The sequence below is a fragment of the Mustela erminea genome, chromosome 11 (genome assembly GCF_009829155.1).
Source record: "Mustela erminea isolate mMusErm1 chromosome 11, mMusErm1.Pri, whole genome shotgun sequence".
Lineage (NCBI taxonomy): Eukaryota > Metazoa > Chordata > Mammalia > Carnivora > Mustelidae > Mustela > Mustela erminea.
Window position 1 is genome coordinate 52,325,585 of NC_045624.1, and position 19,341 is coordinate 52,344,925.

At 39.3% G+C, this 19,341-nt stretch overlaps 1 long non-coding RNA gene across 1 annotated transcript in view; it reads left to right on the top strand.

Moving 5' to 3' along the window:
* The window catches only part of LOC116569350, a 40,388-nt gene that overhangs the window by 1,420 nt on the left and 19,627 nt on the right, over positions 1-19,341 (top strand). Inside the window, exon 2 of the long non-coding RNA XR_004276990.1 lies at positions 15,950-16,044. This is a non-coding gene — a long non-coding RNA (uncharacterized LOC116569350). The remainder of the gene's footprint in view (positions 1-15,949; positions 16,045-19,341) is intronic.

Below are 19,341 nucleotides of genomic sequence, written 5' to 3' on the forward strand. Positions count from 1 at the left end.
TCTTAAATTCCACATATGAGTGAGATCATATGATAATTGTCTTTCTCTGATTGACTTATTTTGCTTAGCATAATATCGTCTAGTTCCATCCACGTCATTGCAGATGGCAAGATTTCTGTTTTTGATGTCTGAGCAATATTCTAGTGTGTGTGTGTATGTGTGTGTGTGTCTATCTACATATTCATTAACCCTTCATCTGTTGATGGACATCGGGGCTCTTTCCATAGGTTGGCTACGGTGGATATTGCTTCTATAAACACAGGGGTGCACGTGCCCCTTCAGATTACTCCATTTTTATCTTTGGGGTACATCCCTAGTACAATTGCTGGGTCATAAGGTAGATTTGTTTTCAACTTTTTGAGGACCCTCCATACTGTTTTCCAGAATGGCTGCATCAGCTTGCATTCCCACCAACAGTGTAGGAGGGTTCCCCTTTTTCTGCATCCTTGCCAACATCTATCATTTCCTGACTTGTTAATTTCAGCCATTCTGATGGGTGTGAGGTGGTATCTCATTGTGGTTTTGATTTGTATTTCCCTTATGCCAAGTGATATTGAGCATTTTTTTTTCATGTGTCTATTGGCCATTTTTACATCTTCTTTGGAGAAATGTCTGTTCATGTCCTCTGCTCATTTCTTGAATGGATTATTTGTTCTTTGGGTGTTGAGTTTGATAAGTTCTTTATGGATTTTGGATACTAGTCCTTTATATGATAAGACATTTGCAAATATCTTCTCCCATTCTGTTGGTTGTCTTTTGGTTTTGTCAATTGTTTCCTTTGCTGTGAAAAAGCTTTTTATCTTGATGAAGTCCTAATAGTTCATTATTGCCTATGTTTCCCTTGCCTTTGGGAAGGGAGAAGTTGCTGCTGCTGAGGTCTTGGAGGTTGCTGACTGTGATCTCCTCTAGGATTTTGATGGATTCCTGTGTCACATTTAGGTCTTTCATCCATTTTGAGTCTGTTTTTGTGTATGGTGTAAGGAAATGGTCTAGTTTCATTGTTCTGCATGTGGCTGTCCAATTTTCCAAAACCATTTGTTGAAGAGACCGTTTTTTTTCCCAGTGGATATTCTTTCCTGCTTTGTCGAAGATTAGTTGACCATAGAGTTGAGTGTGCATTTCTGGGTTTTCTATTCTGTTCCATTGATCTATGTGTCTGTTTTTGTGGCAGTATCATCTTGATGATTACAGCTTTGAAGTCTTTGAAGTCTGGAATTGTGATACCACCAGCTTTGATTTTCTTTTTCAACATTCCTTTGGCTATTCAGGATCTTTCCTCATTCTGTACAAGTGGATTTTAGATTATTTGTTCCAACTCTGTGAAAAAAGTTGGTGGTATTTTGACAGGGATTGCATTGAGTGTATAGATTGTTCTAGGTAGGACAGACATTTTAACAATATTTGTTCTTCCAATCCATGAACATGGAACATTTTTCCATTTCTTTGTGTCTTCCTCAATGTCTTTCATGAGTGTTCTATAGTTTTCTGAATACAGATCCTTTGCCCCTCTGGTTAGGTTTATTCCAAGGTATCCTATGGTTTTTGGAGCAATTGTAAATGGGATTGGCTCCTCAATTTCTCTTTCTTCTGTCTCATTGTTAGTGTATAGACATACAGTTGATTTCTGTGCATTGATTTTATGTCCTGCCACTTTGCTGAACTCCTGTGTGAGTTCTAGCAATTTTGGGTTGGAGTAGGTTTTCCACATAGAGTATCATGAGAGATGATCTGCTATTAGTGGATTCTTTTGGGCTTTAGTATAATGCATGTACTGCGTAATTTACATAGCTGGATTTGTACTTTATAAACCAATTCATATTCTGATCTTTGTTTTCCCCCCTACAATGCTATATGGTGAAGAGTTTTGAATGTCATTAAGATTTATAAACATTTTGATGGTTGCATAGTACTGTATGAATATACCATTATTTAATTTTTTATTTTAGAATTGTTCATCTTGAAATAACTTGTCTTACCAAAGTTGCAAAAATTGTATGAAGGTTTTTGTTATACTTTTCCCCCTGGCTTTGCAAATGTTAAGATCTTATATAATCATATACAGTGGTCCAAATCAGAAAACTAACTATGATACAGTACTATTAATTGATTTCCAGACCTTATCCGGTTTTACCAAGTGTTCTGCTAATGTTGAGGGTCATGCATTGCATTTAATTTAATCTCCTTTAATTTTGGATAGTTCTTCTATCTTTCTCTGGCTTTCATTGCTTTGACTTACTTTGTAGAATGTCCTTCAATTTGGGTTGGTCTGACATTTTCTCATAATTAAATTCAGGTTTGCAATTGGGCAAAAATACCACAGAAGTGATGTTGTGACCTTCCTAGCGTATCAGTTCAGAAAGGTGAGATATCATAATCTATGAAGCCTGTTTCTGAAAATATCATTCTATGGTACCACTCAAAAAAGTGGTACCAGAGATGCATTTTTGGCTGTACATTCATCAAACAGTTTGAACCAATTGTCTTTGATTCAATTTTTCACTTAAGTCCTTGGCCAATGTCAATTGTATATAGTTTCTTGGTTTTAGCGACCTGAAGTGCTGTTTTATAAGAAGTTGTCAAAGCACAAACGTTTGTGCATGAAATATTAATCATTTGTCTGTGTCGTCTTTTTAATCCAGTACTTTTTCCATAGATTATTTTTTTGGCTTTGAACTTATTTTTTTATTGCAAATACCACTTAAATACGTGGTTCTATTGGTTTATTAGCTATGTTTCTACAAATAATGTACTGTGGTTTTAGTCCTTGACCATCATTTATGGCTACAAACCCATTATATGAGGGAACATATTCCAAATAAAAGTGATACAAACTTTCAACCTTTCTCTTTTTGGAATCACTTCTGCAGTCATCATTTGGTTAATGACTATTACCACATTCAGAAAAAGTATGTTATTTGAGGGGTGTAAATGTTTAGTGGAGCTTATTTAGCCATAGATTTATAAAAAGGCTTGACTAACATTTAAATTAATTATAAAAATAAATTACTAGTGATGCTTACATTTTTCAGGTTTTTATATACTTTGCAGTTTCAGTTGACAAATTAATTTTAAAATAATTGGTCCTACCTTTTTTTGCTGTACATTCATCAGATAATTTGAGTGATCTGTATAGCTCATGAGACAGGTACCTCATCTCATGAATTCACTGACTGGCCCATATCTTTCTTGGAGGAGCCATTGATTACATGCTTGGATGATGCAGCAATATCAATTTACTGTTTCCAAAGGTTTACTCAACTAAACTTTGGTATTTTTCTTATTGTATACCTGTAACAAAGAGTTCATGACCTGGCATCATTTCATAGGCCACACTTTGAGTAGCACTGGACTGAAGGAAACGATAGAACTATAGCTCCCATTCGAATAATACATTGCAGCCTGCAGAGATTGTCGCATGCACTGTCTTCTCATTCACATCTGCTGTCAAACTCCCATACCTAGACAGTGGCAGTAGGCAGTAGGGTCTTAAAAACCCCCAGATATTCAGACCCTGCTGTCCATTGTGCTCTCTCATCTACAATTCCTAAATATCTACATAATACCTAAGTACCTAAGTAATATGTACTATTACTACTTTTTCCCAGCTAGCTATTTGCTGTGACAACTTGGTCCTGGGTGGATGAAGAGTCTCTTTTAGTGATTCATTTTCTAAGTAGATTTGAACTGATTCTATTTGTGATCCTATAAAAAGTTCTAGAGTTAATTTTGTTCTCTAAATTTATTATTCTGAGATTCTATTAGGAAAATAAATTCTGTGTCACTTTTATAAAATGTCATTTTAGAGAAAATGAAATCCTTACTCATCTTTCTCAATGTATCTTAAATGTAGCAACCCCTATTTATTTGCATGAATGAAAAATGGGATGTTAAAAACAGGTATCTTAGCATTATTACATTGCCAGCAGCTTTATAGATTAATTTAGTCATTTCTAATTTTTGACCCCCTCTTGTTAAAGAGTTTGAAACTAAAATGCCCACAGGGCCAGGCAGGTTATATAAGGAGGATAGTTCCCTTTGTGACATGTGCTTCTCATCAATTCTTGGCTTATATTTCTTTTTTCCTATATTGATGTTTTTGCAGTTTTTAATGTATATAGTTCTATGTTGATTGATATCTGATTATTATACATCTTTGCATGGGTTGGCCCCCAGATGAAGGGAGTGGGTGCAGCAGTGAACTGTGGTGGTCTGTACTCCAGTTTAGGTTTGTTGTCTCAAACATCCTCTCATCAAATTGGTTACTGTCCTCCTTAGAGGAACATTTTCCCTCAGTTGCCTTCTCTCCCCCCGATCTTTTTATTGAGAGATGCTCTTCAGTGGGAAGATATTATTTCCTCTTTTTAAAAATTATGGACTGTATACAGAAGAATAAATAAGAAATATGGTTATTAGTCTCTAAAGGCTAAAAATAAAATGTACATTCACATATAAATAGAAGGTTCCAGTGTCTTAGAAATCTGAGTGCCCTGCCCTGATCACACTATTCTTCCCCTGGTGGTAACCATTAGCTGACTTTTATATTCATTATTTCCTCTCTTGAAAACAGTTTTTAAAATCACCTTTGTATGTATGTGTGCCTAAGCATACATGAAAAGACGATTAGTCAGTAGCAACCTAGCTGAATAGGGAAAGTGCTATATTGCTGTTGTTAGAAAAAGTCTCCTGGGAGAAAATAAGCTGAACAGAGTTTCTTAGACTAGGTTCCAAGAGACCCTTCTTGAGAAGTCTTTGGGAAAAGGCTTGAAGGAGTCCTAGAAAGTCAAAACACCTGGCAGGCCAGGAGTGTGGGCCAGGGGTGTCCAGAGGAAAAATGGGTAGAGAGAGTGAGATTCTTGTGTTTGTTGCTTCCCAGTTCACCATGATCAACCCCAGCACTCAAGGGTAGGTTAAAAAGCGGTGGTTCTCAGTATTATCTGAGAACTTGTTAGAAATTCCTAGGTCCCAGGGCAGACCTACGGAAGAGATGTCTCTGGAGTTGGAGCCAGTAATCTGTGTTCCATCAGTGACTCAATACATGCCAAAGGCTGAGATGCAATAGATAGGAGTAGGTACTCTGCTTATATCTTCAGTAGATCCTGGTTTTAGGGCATGGGAAGGAAAGAAGAAACTCAGTTAATTAGCATATGGTCAAAATAGGCTGAGTACAGATAACAATAGGATCCAGGCTCACAGGTATTCTATCATGGATCAAAAAGATAATACAGGGGTGCCTGGGTGGCTCAGTGGGTTAAGCCTCTGCCTTCGGCTCAGGTCATGGTCTCAGGGTCCTGGGATCAAGCCTTGCATGAGGCTCTCTGCTCAGTAGGGAGTCTGCTTCTCCCCCACCCTCTCTGCCTGCCTGTGATCTCTCTCTCCATCAAATAAATAAGTAAAATCTTAAAAAACAACAACAAAAAAAGGATAATACAAGGCAGCTGCTATTTATGAGACGACAGTCCTCAGTTCAGCTTCTTTTGGTGACACTGCTTCAATCCTGACTGCTATCCTGTAAATCTGGTGCACATTTTTTAACCCAGGCTCTTCCTTCATCAATCTACCTTGAGATTCCCTTCAATTCTGTCCTCTTTCCTGTGTTCCGTATCTTCTTCTTGGTTTACTCTTGCTTTAATGAAGCTCATCATTCAGTAGTTTCTTCCAAAAGAGTGTTTGGGATGTAAATTTTTGAAGTCCTGGAGTATCTAAAAATGTCTTCATTCTTTATCATACTTGAGTATTTGGCTGAATTTAGAGGAATGATGAAGACATTGCTTCATTGCTTCTTAATCTTCAGTCTTCTTGCTTCTGGTGTTGCTGTTAAGGAGACTAACACTCATGAAAGAAATTGAAGACACAAAAAGATGGAAGACTATTCCATGCTCTTGGATCGGAAGAATAAACATTGTTAAAATGTCTATACTGCCTAGAGCAATCTGTTGGAGGTCACGGTTGGAGTCGTGGATCAAACGAGGCCCTGACTTGTGTCTCCTTTAAAGTCTGGACACCTTGATAAGGGGTTAAGGACAGGAAAGTTGAGTAACACTGGGAAAGGGTCTGTGCTATGTGTCGTACGCTCGCCTACGTGACTTCCCACATGCTCTCCCTACAGAAGGGAATAATGTGGTCAGGGTCATGATTCTTAGTTGGTCCTTCTTGTTCCTATACTTCCCATAACCCACTCCCTGGTTGATTGTCTTGCATCAATAGTAGCTAATGGCATTAGCTGTGACTACCTGGCATCACAAGGTTTGCTTGTAGTTAGTGTAAACTTGTTATAGGAACTTGCGGTCATCTGACTAGATACTGATGTGTTACTCCTTCTATTGTGGTCTGCCTTATAAATGCTTGTAAATGTGGAATAAAATAGGTACTGTTGGACATCATCCTCAGTGCTCCTCCTGCCCCCATCTCTTTGTCTCTTAATTTCTTTTCACCATCCTCTTACCCTCACGTTTTCTGGTTGATTTGTCGCGCCAGCCGTGACAGCAATCTATACTTTTAATGCCATTCTGATCAAAATTCCACCGGTATTCTTCAAAGAGCTGGAGCAAATAATCCAAAAATTTCTATGGAATCAGAAGAGACCCCAAATCGCTAAGGAAATGTTGAAAAACAAAAATAAAACTGGGGGCATCATGTTACCTGATTTCAAGCTTTACTACAAAGCTGTGATCACCAAGACAACATGGTACTGGCATAAAAACAGACACATAGACCAGTGGAACAGAGTAGAGAGCCCAGATAAGGTCCCTCAAATCTATGGTCAATTAATCTTTGACAAAATAGGAAAAAATATACAGTGGAAAAAAGACAGTCTCTTCAATAAATGGTGTTGGGAAAACTGGACAGCTGTATGTAGAAGAATGAAACTCGACCATTGTCTTACACCGTACACAAAGATAAACTCAAAATGGATAAAAGACTTCAACGTGAGACAGGAATCCATCAGAATCCTAGAGGAGAACATAGGCAGTAACCTCTTTGATATCAGCCACAGCAACTTCTTTCAAGGTATGTCTCCAAAAGCAAAGGAAACAAAAGCGAAAATGAACTTTTGGGACTTCATCAAGATCAAAAGCTTCTCCACAGCAAAGGAAACAGTCAACAAAACAAAGAGGCAAAACACGGAATGGGAGAAGATATTTGTAAATGACAGTACAGACAAAAGGTTGATATTCAGGATCTATAATGAACTCCTCAAACTCAACACACACAAAACAGGCAATCGTATAAAAAAATGGACAGAAGATATGAACAGACACTTCTCCAATGAAGACATACAAATGGCTATCAGACACATGAAAAAATGCTTATCATCACTAGCCATCAGGGAGATTCAAATTAAAACCACATTGAGATACCACCTTACACCAGTTAGAATGGCCAAAATTAGCAAGTCAGGAAACAACATGTGTTGGAGGGGATGTGGAGAAAGGGGAACCCTCTTACACTGTTGGTGGGAATGCAAGTTGGTGCAGCCACTTTGGAGAACAGTGTGGCGATTCCTTAAGAAATTAAAAATAGAGCTTCCCTATGACCCTGCAATTGCATTACTGGGTATTTACCCCAAAGATACAGATGGAGTGAAAAGAAGGGCCATCTGTACCCCAATGTTTATAGCAGCAATGGCCACGGTCGCCAAACTGTGGAAAGAACCAAGATGCCCTTCAACGGACAAATGGATAAGGAAGATGTGGTCCATATACACTATGAAGTATTATGCCTCCATCAGAAAGGATGAATACCCAACTTTTGTATCAACATGGACGGGACTGGAAGAGATTATGCTGAGTGAAAGAAGTCAAGCAGAGAGGTCAATTATCATATGGTTTCACTTATTTGTGGAGCATAACAAATAACATGGAGGACAAGGGGAGTTAGAGAGGAGAAGGGAGTTGAAGGAAATTGGAAGGGGAGGTGAACTATGAGAGACTATGGACTCTGAAAAACAATCTGAGTGCTTTAAAGAGGTGGGGGGTGGGAGGCTGGGGGAACCAGATGGTGGGTATTAGAGAGGGCACGGATTGCATGGAGCACTGGGTGTGGTGCAAAAACAATGAATACTGTTACGCTGAAAATAAATAAATAGATAAATAAATAAAAGAAGACTAAGGCAGTCTGGTAGCTGTTTTTTGTTTGTTTGTTTGTTTTGTTTTTAAAATTTTATTTATTTGAGAGAGAGAGAAGGCACGAGCCTGGGGAGGGGCAGAGAAGCAGACTGCCCGCTAAGCAGGGATCCCAGTGTGGGACTCAGTCCCAGAACTTGGGGATCATGACCTGAGCCAAAGGCAGACATTTAACCTCCTGAGCCACCCAGGAACCCAAACAATTACTATTACTACTACTACTACTACTACTACTACTACTACTAATTCTTCTTCTTCTTTAAATTTTATTTATTTACTTATTTGAGAGAGAGAGAGAAAGAGCTGAATGCAGAGCCCGTGGCAGGATCCCAAAACCTAAAATCAGGACCTGAGCTGAAATCAAAAGTCAGATACTTAACTAAGCCACTCTGGCACCCCTGATACCTGTTTTGTTTGTTTGTTTATTTGTTTATTTACTGGGCTCTGTTCTTTCTCCTCTGAAGCATGCAGAATCTTCTATTTGTCCCCACAGTTCTGAAATTTCACAAGAATATGCCTTGATATCAGTTTTTTTAATACAGTGTATTTTTTTAAAATTTTTTATTTTTTATAAACATATATTTTTATCCCCAGAGGTACAGGTCTGTGAATCGCCAGGTTTACACACTTCACAGCACTCACCAAAGCACATACCCTCCCCAATGTCCATAACCCCACCCCCCTTCTCCCAACCCCCCTCCCCTCAGCAACCCTCAGTTTCTTTTGTGAGATTAAGAGTCACTTATGGTTTGTCTCCCTCCCAATCCCATCTTGTTTCATTGATTCTTCTCCTACCCACTTAAGCCCCCATGTTGCATCACCATTTCCTCATATCAGGGAGATCATATGATAGTTGTCTTTCTCTGCTTGACTTATTTCGCTAAGCATGATACACTCTAGTTCCATCCATGTTGTCGCAAATGGCAAGATTTCATTTCTTTCTTTTTTTTTTTTTTTTAAGATTTTATCCATCCATTTGACAGAGAGAGATCAAGTAGGCAGAGAGGCAGGCAAAGAGAGAGGAGGAAGCAGGCTCCCCGCGGAGCAGAGAGCCCGACGCGGGACTCGATCCCAGGACCCCGAGACCATGACCTGAGCCGAAGGCAGCGGCCCAACCCACTGAGCCACCCAGGCGCCCCAAGATTTCATTTCTTTTGATGGCTGCATAGTATTCCATTGTGTCTGTACCTTTTCATCCAGAGAAATTACCTCGAATTATTTTTGTCAATTCTTCTTTCCATTTTTTCTGTCCCTCTTTCTGTAATTTCTGTTTATTTATTTGTTTTAGAAGTTGTATCTCATAGGCTGGTTGCCCTTTAAGGTTTTTGTATGTGTTTTGGCTCCTTTTTGTTTTGGGAATGTTTCCTTTTTTATAGCTTCCAAGTCTTTTTTTTTTTTTTTTTAAGATTTTATTTATTTATTTGACAGAGAGAGAGACAGTGAGGGAGGGAACAGAAGCAGGGGGAGTGGGAGAGGGAGAACTAGGCTTCCCACGGAGCAGGGAGCCTGATGTGGGGCTTGATCCCAGAACCCTGAGATCACGACCTGAGCTAAAGGCAGATCCTTAACCGACTGAGCCACCCAGGGCTCCTGATTTGTTTGTTTGTTTGTTTGTTTGAACACAAGGCACATGCCTTTGCAGTTTTGACATCAGCACTCTGAATCCCTTAAAAACTTAATGGAGTAGAAAATGGAGTAGAGGTTTTTAAGTCCCTACACCAGTCACTAAACTTGTAAAGGATTTGGGCTCCCCCTTTTATATTTTATATAAAATTTTAGGATTTTATATACTGCTTAGGATTTTTTATGCTGTTAAGTCTTTCTCTATAATTGTGAGAAATCCTGCTCATGGTAACTTCAAAACAACTGGGAAAGGTCATATATGAACCCATATAATTTCTGCACCTCCCTAATTACCAGTTGTGTTTGAATTCATTCTCAGGAAAGAAACTCATACTTATGTCTGAACAGACTGTATACCTCACTTCTGTGGGCCGTGTCTATCCCCAGGACTTGCTCTGACCTAGAGCCCTTGGATAGGCCCTTCAGAATGCTGGCAATTCCTTTAGGAGAATATGTACTGTGCAGGAGATCGATTCCTCTGGCATCTCCACCCAAACTCCCCAGATTTGGGGCAATGTACTTGTAGCCTGGGCCTGTGTTTGTTTCTCTGCTTCACTGATGATATTGTTTTTTTTTTTTTCCCCATCAATTTTTCATCTTTTTTTTTTTTGAAGGTTTTATTTATTTATTTGACAGACAGAGATCACAAGCAGGTAGAGAGGCAGGCAGAGAGAGAGAGAGGAGGAAGCAGGCTCCCTGCTGAGCAGAGAGCCCGATGCGGGACTCCATCCCAGGACCCTGAGATCATGATCTGAGCCGAAGGCAGAGGCTTAACCCTCTGAGCCACCCAGGCACCCCTCGTTTTTTCATCTTTGTTGTTTTCAGGAAAATTTGAGAGAGGGCCATGGAATAGAATATATTACTGTACCTTCTTTACCCAGAAGTTCCACAGAAATAGTAGTTTTCAAGGAAGGTGAAGTCAAAATTGGCTGGAATGTTACAGGTTAAGAGTTTGCTTTGGCCCCAGAGACTTGTGAGGAAATAGAAGCTAGTAGGGCAGGGTGACTTAGAAGGAGGAGGAAGGAAGGAAGCATTCCCAGAAACAGCAGGGGCTGTGGCTCTTTATCTAGTTTAACTGAGCCTGATTTAGGGTCTGTTTAGAGTACTCTTCTGTTTTCCAAACTTTGAATCATCAGAATCCCCTAGAAACTTGTGAAAAAGCATATTCCTGGGCATCATTCAGGAGGACCCACTCTGGCAAATGCTGGCTGGGAAAAGAAGGGAAAAGCAAGCTAGTGCATGATTGTAATGTGACATTTCACACATAGATACGGGTATGCCTCAGAGATCCTGCAGGTTTGGTTCTAGACTACTGCAACAAAGTGAGTATGTCAATAAAGGAAATTAAATGAATTTTTTGGCTTCCCAGTATATAAAACAATGTATGTACTTCAATTAAAAATACTTATTGCTAAAAAATGCTAACTACATCTGACCTTTCAGTGATTTTTTTTGTAATCTTTTTGCTGGTGGAGGGTGCTGCCTGGACATCGGTGGCTGCTGACAGGGTGGTGGTTGCTGAAGGTTGCGGTGGCTGGGGCAGTTTCTTAAAACAAGACAAGTATGAGGTTTGCTTCATCAGTGGATTTGTCTTTTCATGGACCATTTCTCTGTGGCATGCAAAGCTCTTTGAGAGCGTTTTACCCACAGTAGAACTTCTTTCAGAATTAGAGTTAGTCCTTTCAAACTCTGCTCCTGCTTTATCAGCTAAATTTGTGGAATATTCTAAATCCTTTGCTGTCCTTTCAACAGTCTTCACAGCTTCTTCACTAGTAGATTCCACGTCAAGAAACCACTTTCTTGGGACACCTGGGTGGCTTAGTCAGTTAAGTGTCTGTAGTCAGCTTGGGTCGTGATCCCAGAGTCCTGGGATCAAGTCTCGTGTCAGGCTTCTTGCTCAGCAGGGAGCCTGCTTGTATGTGCCCACTCTTTCACTCACTGCTCTCTCGCTTGCTCTTTCTGACAAATAAGTAAATAAATATAAAATATTCTTAAAAAAAAAAAAAAGAAACCACTTTCTTTGTGCATCCTTTTTTTTTTTTTAAAAGATTTTATTTATTCATTTGACAGAGAGATTGAGATCACAAGTAGGCAGAGAGGCAGGCAGAGAGAGATGGGGCAGCAGGCTCCTTTGCTGAGCAGAGAGCCTGATGTGGGGCTCGATCCCAGGACCCTGAGGTCATGGCCTAAGCTGAAAGGAGAGGCTTAACCCACTGAACCACCCAAGTGCCCCTCTTTGTGCATCCTTAAGAAGCAACTCCACATCCATTTAAGTTTGATTATGAGGTTGCAGCAAGTCAGTCTCACCTTCAGGATCCACATCTGGTTCTATTTCTTTTGCTGTTTCCACCACATCTATAGTAACTTCCTCCACTGAAGTCTTGAACCCCTCACGGTCCTCCATGAAGACTGGAATCAACTTCTTCCAAACTCCTGTGAGTGGTGATATTTTGACCTTTTACCATGAATCACAATGTTCTCAATGGCATCTAGAGTGGCACAACCTTTCCAGGAGGTTTTCAATTTACACTGTGGAGATCCATCAGAGAAATCACTGTCTATGGTAGCCTCAGCCTTACAAAATTTATTTCTTTTTTTAAATTATTATTATTTATTTAACAGAGAGAGAGAGAGATCACAAGTAGGCAGAGAGGCAGGCAGAGAGGGAGGGGACCCTGAGATCATTGACCCAAGCTGAAGGCAGAGGCCTAACCCACTGAGGCACCCAAGTGCACCAAAAAATTTATTTCTTTAGTAATAAGACTTGAAAGTAAAAAATATTTTTTGATCCATGGACCACAGAATGAATCCATTAACAGTCATGAAAACAATTCATCTCATTATCCATCTCCATCAGAGCTCTTAGGTGACCAGGTGCGCTGTCAATGAGCAGTCATATTTTTCTAAAGATTTATTTATTTTATAAAAAGAGAGAAATCAGGATGTTGAACAGAGGGAGAAAGAGAGAGAATCTCAGGCAGATCCCCTCGCTGAGTGCTGAGCCAGACTAGGGACTAGATCTCAACGACCCTGAGATCATGACCTAGCCCAAATCAAGAGTTGGTTGCTCAACCAACTGACCCACCTGGGTGCCCCATAAGTAGTCATATTTTGAAAGGAATATGGTTTTTTTGAGCAGGAGGTCTCAACAGTGGCTTAAAATATTCAGTAAACTATGTTATAGACAGATGTGCTGTCAGCCAGGGTTTGTTATACCATTTTGAGAACTCAGGCAGAGGATTTAGCATAATTCTTAAGGGCCATCGGATTTTTGGAATGAACATTGGCTTCAGCTTGAAGTCACTGGTGTGTTGACCCCTAAAAAGAGGCTCAGCCTCTCCTCTGAAGCTTTGAGACCAGGCATTGACTTCTCTCCAGCTATGAAAGTCCTAAAAGGCATCTTCTCCCAATATAAGGCTGTTTCATCTGTGTTGAAAATCTTTTGGGGCACTTGGATGGCTCAGTCGGTTAAGTGTCTCCCGTTAGCTCAGGTCATGATCCCAGGGTCCTGGGATGGAGCCCTGCATTTGGCTCCCTGTTCAGTGGGGAGCCTGCTTCTCCCTCTCCTTCTGCCTCTCCCCCTGCTTGTATGCTTTCTCTCTGTGTGTCAAATAAAATCTTTTAAAAAAGGGAAAAAAAACCCAGAGAAAAATCTGTTGTTTAGGGCAGCCACCTTCACTGATGAACTCCGCCAGATCTTCTGGATCACTTGCTGCAGCTTCCACATCAGCACCTGCTGCTCCGCCTCGCACCGTCATGTCATGGAGACCGGCTTTCTCCTTAAACCTCATGAACAAACCCTCTGCTTGCTTCACACTCCTCTTCTGCAGCATCCACCTCTCTGTCAGCCTTCACAGAACTGAAGAGTGTTAGAGCCTTGCTCTCGATTAGGCGTTGGTTTGAGGGAATGTTATGGCTTCCATGTAGACCATTAAAACTTCCTCCATGCTGGGAGCAGGCTGTTTTACTTTTTTATCACTTGTATGTTCACTGGAGTACCACTTTTAATTTCCTTCAGAAACTTTTCCTTTGCATTCACAACTTGGCCAACAGTTTGACACAAGAGGCTTAGATTAAACTTCTCTTGCTTTTGACATGCCTTCCTCACTAAACGTAATCAAGTCCCAGCTTTTGATTTAACATGAGAGACATGCAACACTTCCTTTCCCTTGAACACTTAAGAGACCATTATAGGGTTATTAATTGACCTAATTTCAATATTGTTGTATCTCAGGGAGTAGGGAGGCTCGAGGAGAGGGAGAGAACCAAGGGAATGGCTCATCTGTGGAGCAATCAGAACACACACAACATTTATCGAGAGGACACAGAGACGTGAAGTGAGCAAATGCTGTTGGAAAAATAGTGCAAATAGACTTGCTCTGTGCAGGGTTGCCATGAATCTTCAATTTGAAAAAAATTCAGTGTCTATGTAGTGCAATAAGACAAGATATGTCTGTAGTTCCTTTCTTTGGTCTGTAGCATTTCAGAGAAATGTAAAAATTCCTGTAACCTCTTTATCTGCCGTGGTTCAGCTACTACCTAATTAAAATTAATCAGTGCCTTTAAGCATGAAGCAAATCATGTGTTGGGCCCTTGCCAGTTATTACGGCTCTTTTCTAAACAGAGTATTTGACTGTTGCTATAAAACTCTTAATTTTCATTTTTCTTTGTGGCTCTTTTTCAAAGGATGGAGATTTCTAAAACCTGATTTATTGCAATGTCAGAACTACGTCTTAGTCTTTATGGCATTTTGTAGTTAATTGTTATTACACTGGCATAGAGCTTCATCAACAATTGAAACATTTGTGGATATACTAAACAAAAGTTTCATTAACTTATTTATTAAAATGTACTTCATCTACCAACTCTACTAGAAAACCACACTCTCTTACTTGAATATTTCTGATAATTTGCCAACATTTCTTTGTCATTTCATTATTCTGTAGTGGGCATGAATCTTATGCTCTTAACACAGGTATGTAAGCCCTATCTTTTATTTTTTTAAAATTGAACATAAGTTTTATGCCAAGCCCTCATTTTATAGAAGTTTAGTAAGGCCAAATCAACATTTCTTCAGTCAGTTCAGGCCCTTTCTTCCCCTACTTCCCCGTGTACCTTTAGGATTGAAAGTCAGTCCCAGGAGTGCCAAGACTTCCCAATGGGTAAGATGGGGGTGGGGATAAGCCATCTACCCCCAGGTGGTTGTCCTCTGTTTCCAAGGTATTTAATATAAATTGGTCTTCATTCATCAGACACATTATCCTTATTTCTGCTCTGTCCTGTCTCAAGGGCTCTCCAGGCTATTCTTATTTGTGACCTTCAGACGCACAACAACACTTGGATGCCCTTCTCAGAGATATTTATTAACAAGTAACTTTCGGGGGCGCCTGGGTGGCTCAGTGGGTTAAGCCGCTGCCTTCGGCTCAGGTCATGATCTCAGGGTCCTGGGATCGAGTCCCACATCAGGCTCTCTGCTCAGCGGGGAGCCTGCTTCCTCCTCTCTCTCTCCTGCCTCTCTGCCTACTTGTGATCTCTCTCTGTCAAATAAATAAGTAAAATCTTTAAAAAAAAAAAACAACAAGTAACTTTCGTGTTTTTCTCCATCGTATCACTCCCTATCTCCCACAGCAAGGGAGTCTGTTTCTCCTTTAGGATAGGAAAAACTGGATTTTATATAATCATGCATTTTCTCCAGTCCATTTGGTAATGCATCCTTTTTTGCCATATCCTCAAAAGATCAGGCTATTACAACTAAAAAAGAAAAGATCTGCTTTTCTACACATCTCTTCTTCTCTTTGGAAGTAGTAGATGCCTTAATCTTCAGTTTGAGGTGGGGAAAGATCATGGGACAGAAAGGAATTATTAGGAATGAAAAGAACACCGGCTTAATATATGAAATATTATTCACAATCATTATATTGGAACTTGTAATGTATGATGAATACCTATTGTACAGTATAGATTTTTAATTTTAGTTTGATATTGTTTTTCTACTTTATTAATATTATTTCTATGTATCCCAGTGAAGAAATAGAAGGCATTCTTCATCAGTGAGAGATGGCTCACTGGCATGGATTCTGCATGATGAAGATTGGCCTTGGAAATTTGATTTTGGGTTAAGAACTGGGAGTACCTGATATTACTACACATATTCTGCCTCCGGGAAGATGGAATAAACCTACTCTCCCCTGTTCCTCCACTAGGTATAACTAAAACATGGATGTTATGTATAAAACAAATATAAGAAGACTCTGTAGAGACAAGAGGCAGGGACTAGGACCTGAGGAATGACATGATGGTGAGTTCCTTGGGTTTTCTTTCTGTCTCATAGATTTCAGACTCAACACTAAAGAAAATAACAACTCAGAAAATGCCAGTGGGTGCATATTTTAAAAAAAAATGTTTTGAGAAAAGTTTGATCTTTCTAGCCAAAGGACTAGGAAATGGACAGTCTCACAAGACAGAAAACTTCTAGATAATGGCACTAGACTTCAGTCAAATTCCACAGAAATATCTATGGTCCCACTACACCTTCTCTAGCTGAGAGCAAGTGAGGAGCCTAGGCTTCCGCCCTCATGAGACTGTAATGAGGCCCACAACACGCCCACAGGGAAGGTGTCAGAGAAGGCTGAGTAGGGATCTGGGACCTCCATCCCTGCTAGGCAGTAATGAACACCCCTCCCAGCCCTTGCAGTGTGAGTGGATTACACCCAAAGCTTGGGCTGCTTCTCCCACCAGCTGGTAAGGAGATAACCCTTCTCTGCCCCATTAGCATGATGTAAGAGGGGCTTAATGGTGAGTCAGAACTTTCCCCAGCCCTCAGTGGTAATGAGGCCATCTTCTCCCCTCACCATGTTAGTGGAAGTAGTAGTGAGGCACCCCTCTTCAGCCAGCGTGGCATCAGGGAAGACCTAGTGGGAAGGCTGAACTTCCATCCCTGCCTAGTAGTAACAGAGGGTAACTTCCACCCTTATTGTCAATCAAGGACAAATGATGGGCTTGGACTTCTTTTCCCACATGAAAACTAAAGACAAGGAAAAGTTCTTGAAAGCAGCCAGAAAGAAGTGACACATTACATTTGCCTATAAGAAAAACAAAACAAAAAAAACCAAACAATTTAAATGACAAGCAGATTTTTCATTAGAAACCATAAAACACTGGAAGGGAGTGACAGACATTTTTCAAGTGCTAAAAGAAAAGAACTTATATTCAGTGAAAATATCCTTAGGAATGAAGGGGAAGTGAAGACTTCTCACATAACAGAAAGCTAAGAAAATTTGTTGCCAGTATGTGTACCCTAAAAGAATGGCTAAGCAAAAATGAGACAGAAATGGCAAAAGAAAGAATCTTAGAATATAAAAAAGGAAGAAAGAATCTGGGAAAAGCCAAAGGAAGAAAAATGAAATGATTGAGTACAATAGATTTCGCCTCTGGAGGTTTTTTTTTTTAAGACTTTATACCTCTAGAGTTTTTTAAAATTATCTTGGATTATTGAAGCAAAAATGTTAACTGTCTATGTGGTTCTCAGTATATGGAGAGAAAATAATTAAGGCAATTATAAATGAGGGTGAATAAAAGGGTATAAAGAGAAATAAAGTTTTTGTATTTTACTTGAACTGGTAAAATGTTGACACAGTGACTCTGATCAATTAGATGTAAATAATATAATGAATGATGAATGCCTAGAGCAAACACTAGAAGAGCTCTACAAAGAGATACACTCGAAAACATTACAGGTAAATCAAAATGGAATTCTAAAAATGTTCAAGTAACTTACTGGAAGGCAGGAAAAACAAAATAGAGATCAAACACAAAGTAAGAAAAATGGCGTATTTGAGGCTTAACAAATCAACGATTATATTCAATATAAACAATTTAAACATACCAATTAAAGACAGAGATTCACACTGTATATTTAAAAACGTGACCCAACTATGTGTTGTACAAGAAACTCACTTCAAATAATTCAAATGATATATGTGAGTTAAAAGGATGGAAAAATACATACCATGCAGATCTTAAGCAAAAGAGAGCAGAAGTAGGGGTATTGATATCAGATAAAGTAGACTTAGAGCAGAGAAAATGACCAAGGACAGAGAGAGTTGTTACATAATGATAAAAGAGTCAAACTACCAGTAAAACCTAGTAAGCCCAACTCTTTGTTCACCCTATGACAGAACTGTGAAATACATGAAGCAAAAACTTAGAGAACTAAAAGGAAAAATAGACAAATTCACAATTCTAGTTGGCAACGTCAATATTCCTTTCAACAATCAATAGAACAACTACAGAGAAAATCATCAAAGATACAGACGATTTCAACTAATAGGCGCTAATTGACATATAAAGCACTTCACCTAATAGCAACAGAATATATATTCTTTTCAAGAACCCATGGAACATATACCAAGATAGACCATATCCTAAGCCATAAAACAAACTTCAACAAATTTTAAAGAATTGAAATCATATAAAGTACGTTCTCTGACCACAGTGTAATCAAGAAATGGGTATCACAAAGATGATCTAAAAATTTCAAGCCCTAGGAACTAAACACACTTTTGAATAATCCATGGGTCAAAGAAGTCTCAAGAGAAATTAAAAAAAAATACACTGAACTGAATGAAAATGGAAATACAGCATATGAAACTTTGTGGGACCAAGTTCATGCAGTACTAACAAGGAAATTTATAACACTAAATGCTTGAATTAGAAGGAAGTTCATAGATTGATTGTCTAAGTTCTTCCTGAATGACAATACAAAAGTGCAATGATAGAGCAAGAACTGAGCTTTTGGGATTATGACTCTATCTTATATGGACAATGTTACCACCTGGCATGTTCCCTGATTAACGACCTGGGTACCAAGGGAAGGTGTGCTACTTAGATATTCTGAATCTGCTCTTGTCCTATACAGTTACCTTGCTTCATGAATGTTTTTCATCCTTGGTTAAGAATAAATCAGGAACTACGTTAGATAACTGTAACAAAATATCCTAAAATATAGTTGCTTAAAACAGATGTATATTTCCTTATCATCTTACAGTTCAGTAATTGTTGGTCCAGGTAGGTGAGTCTGCTTAGCTCCATGAGATCATTTAGTGATCAAGTTTCCATTAATCTCTTTGGCAGGACTGTCCAGTAGATATGTCTGCAATGATGGAAATGTATTTTCACTGTCCAATATCATAGCCACTAGCATGTTTGAAGTCAGAGGCCATAATTTTTAATTTTATATAATTTTAGTGAATTTAAAATTAAAATTAAATGCACACTGGTGGTTACTGTCTACCACATTAGACATTACAGCTATGGATATTACTTACTCTGTTCAGCAAGATTGAAGCTGATTCACTACAACATTTGTTTCTAATCCACAGAAAGGTGAAACACTAGAAATGGGGGGCAAGTAATATCTTTTTTGGCAAGTGAAAGTAAAATTACAACATCAATTCTACTCACGTTTCCTTGATGAAAACTTAGCCACTCTGTCGGGGTTTCCCAGCACCACCCTCGGGTTCAGTGATTTACTAGGGAGGACTCACAGAACTCAGTGTGAATGAGTCACAGGATTCATACTCATGGCTGTGATTTA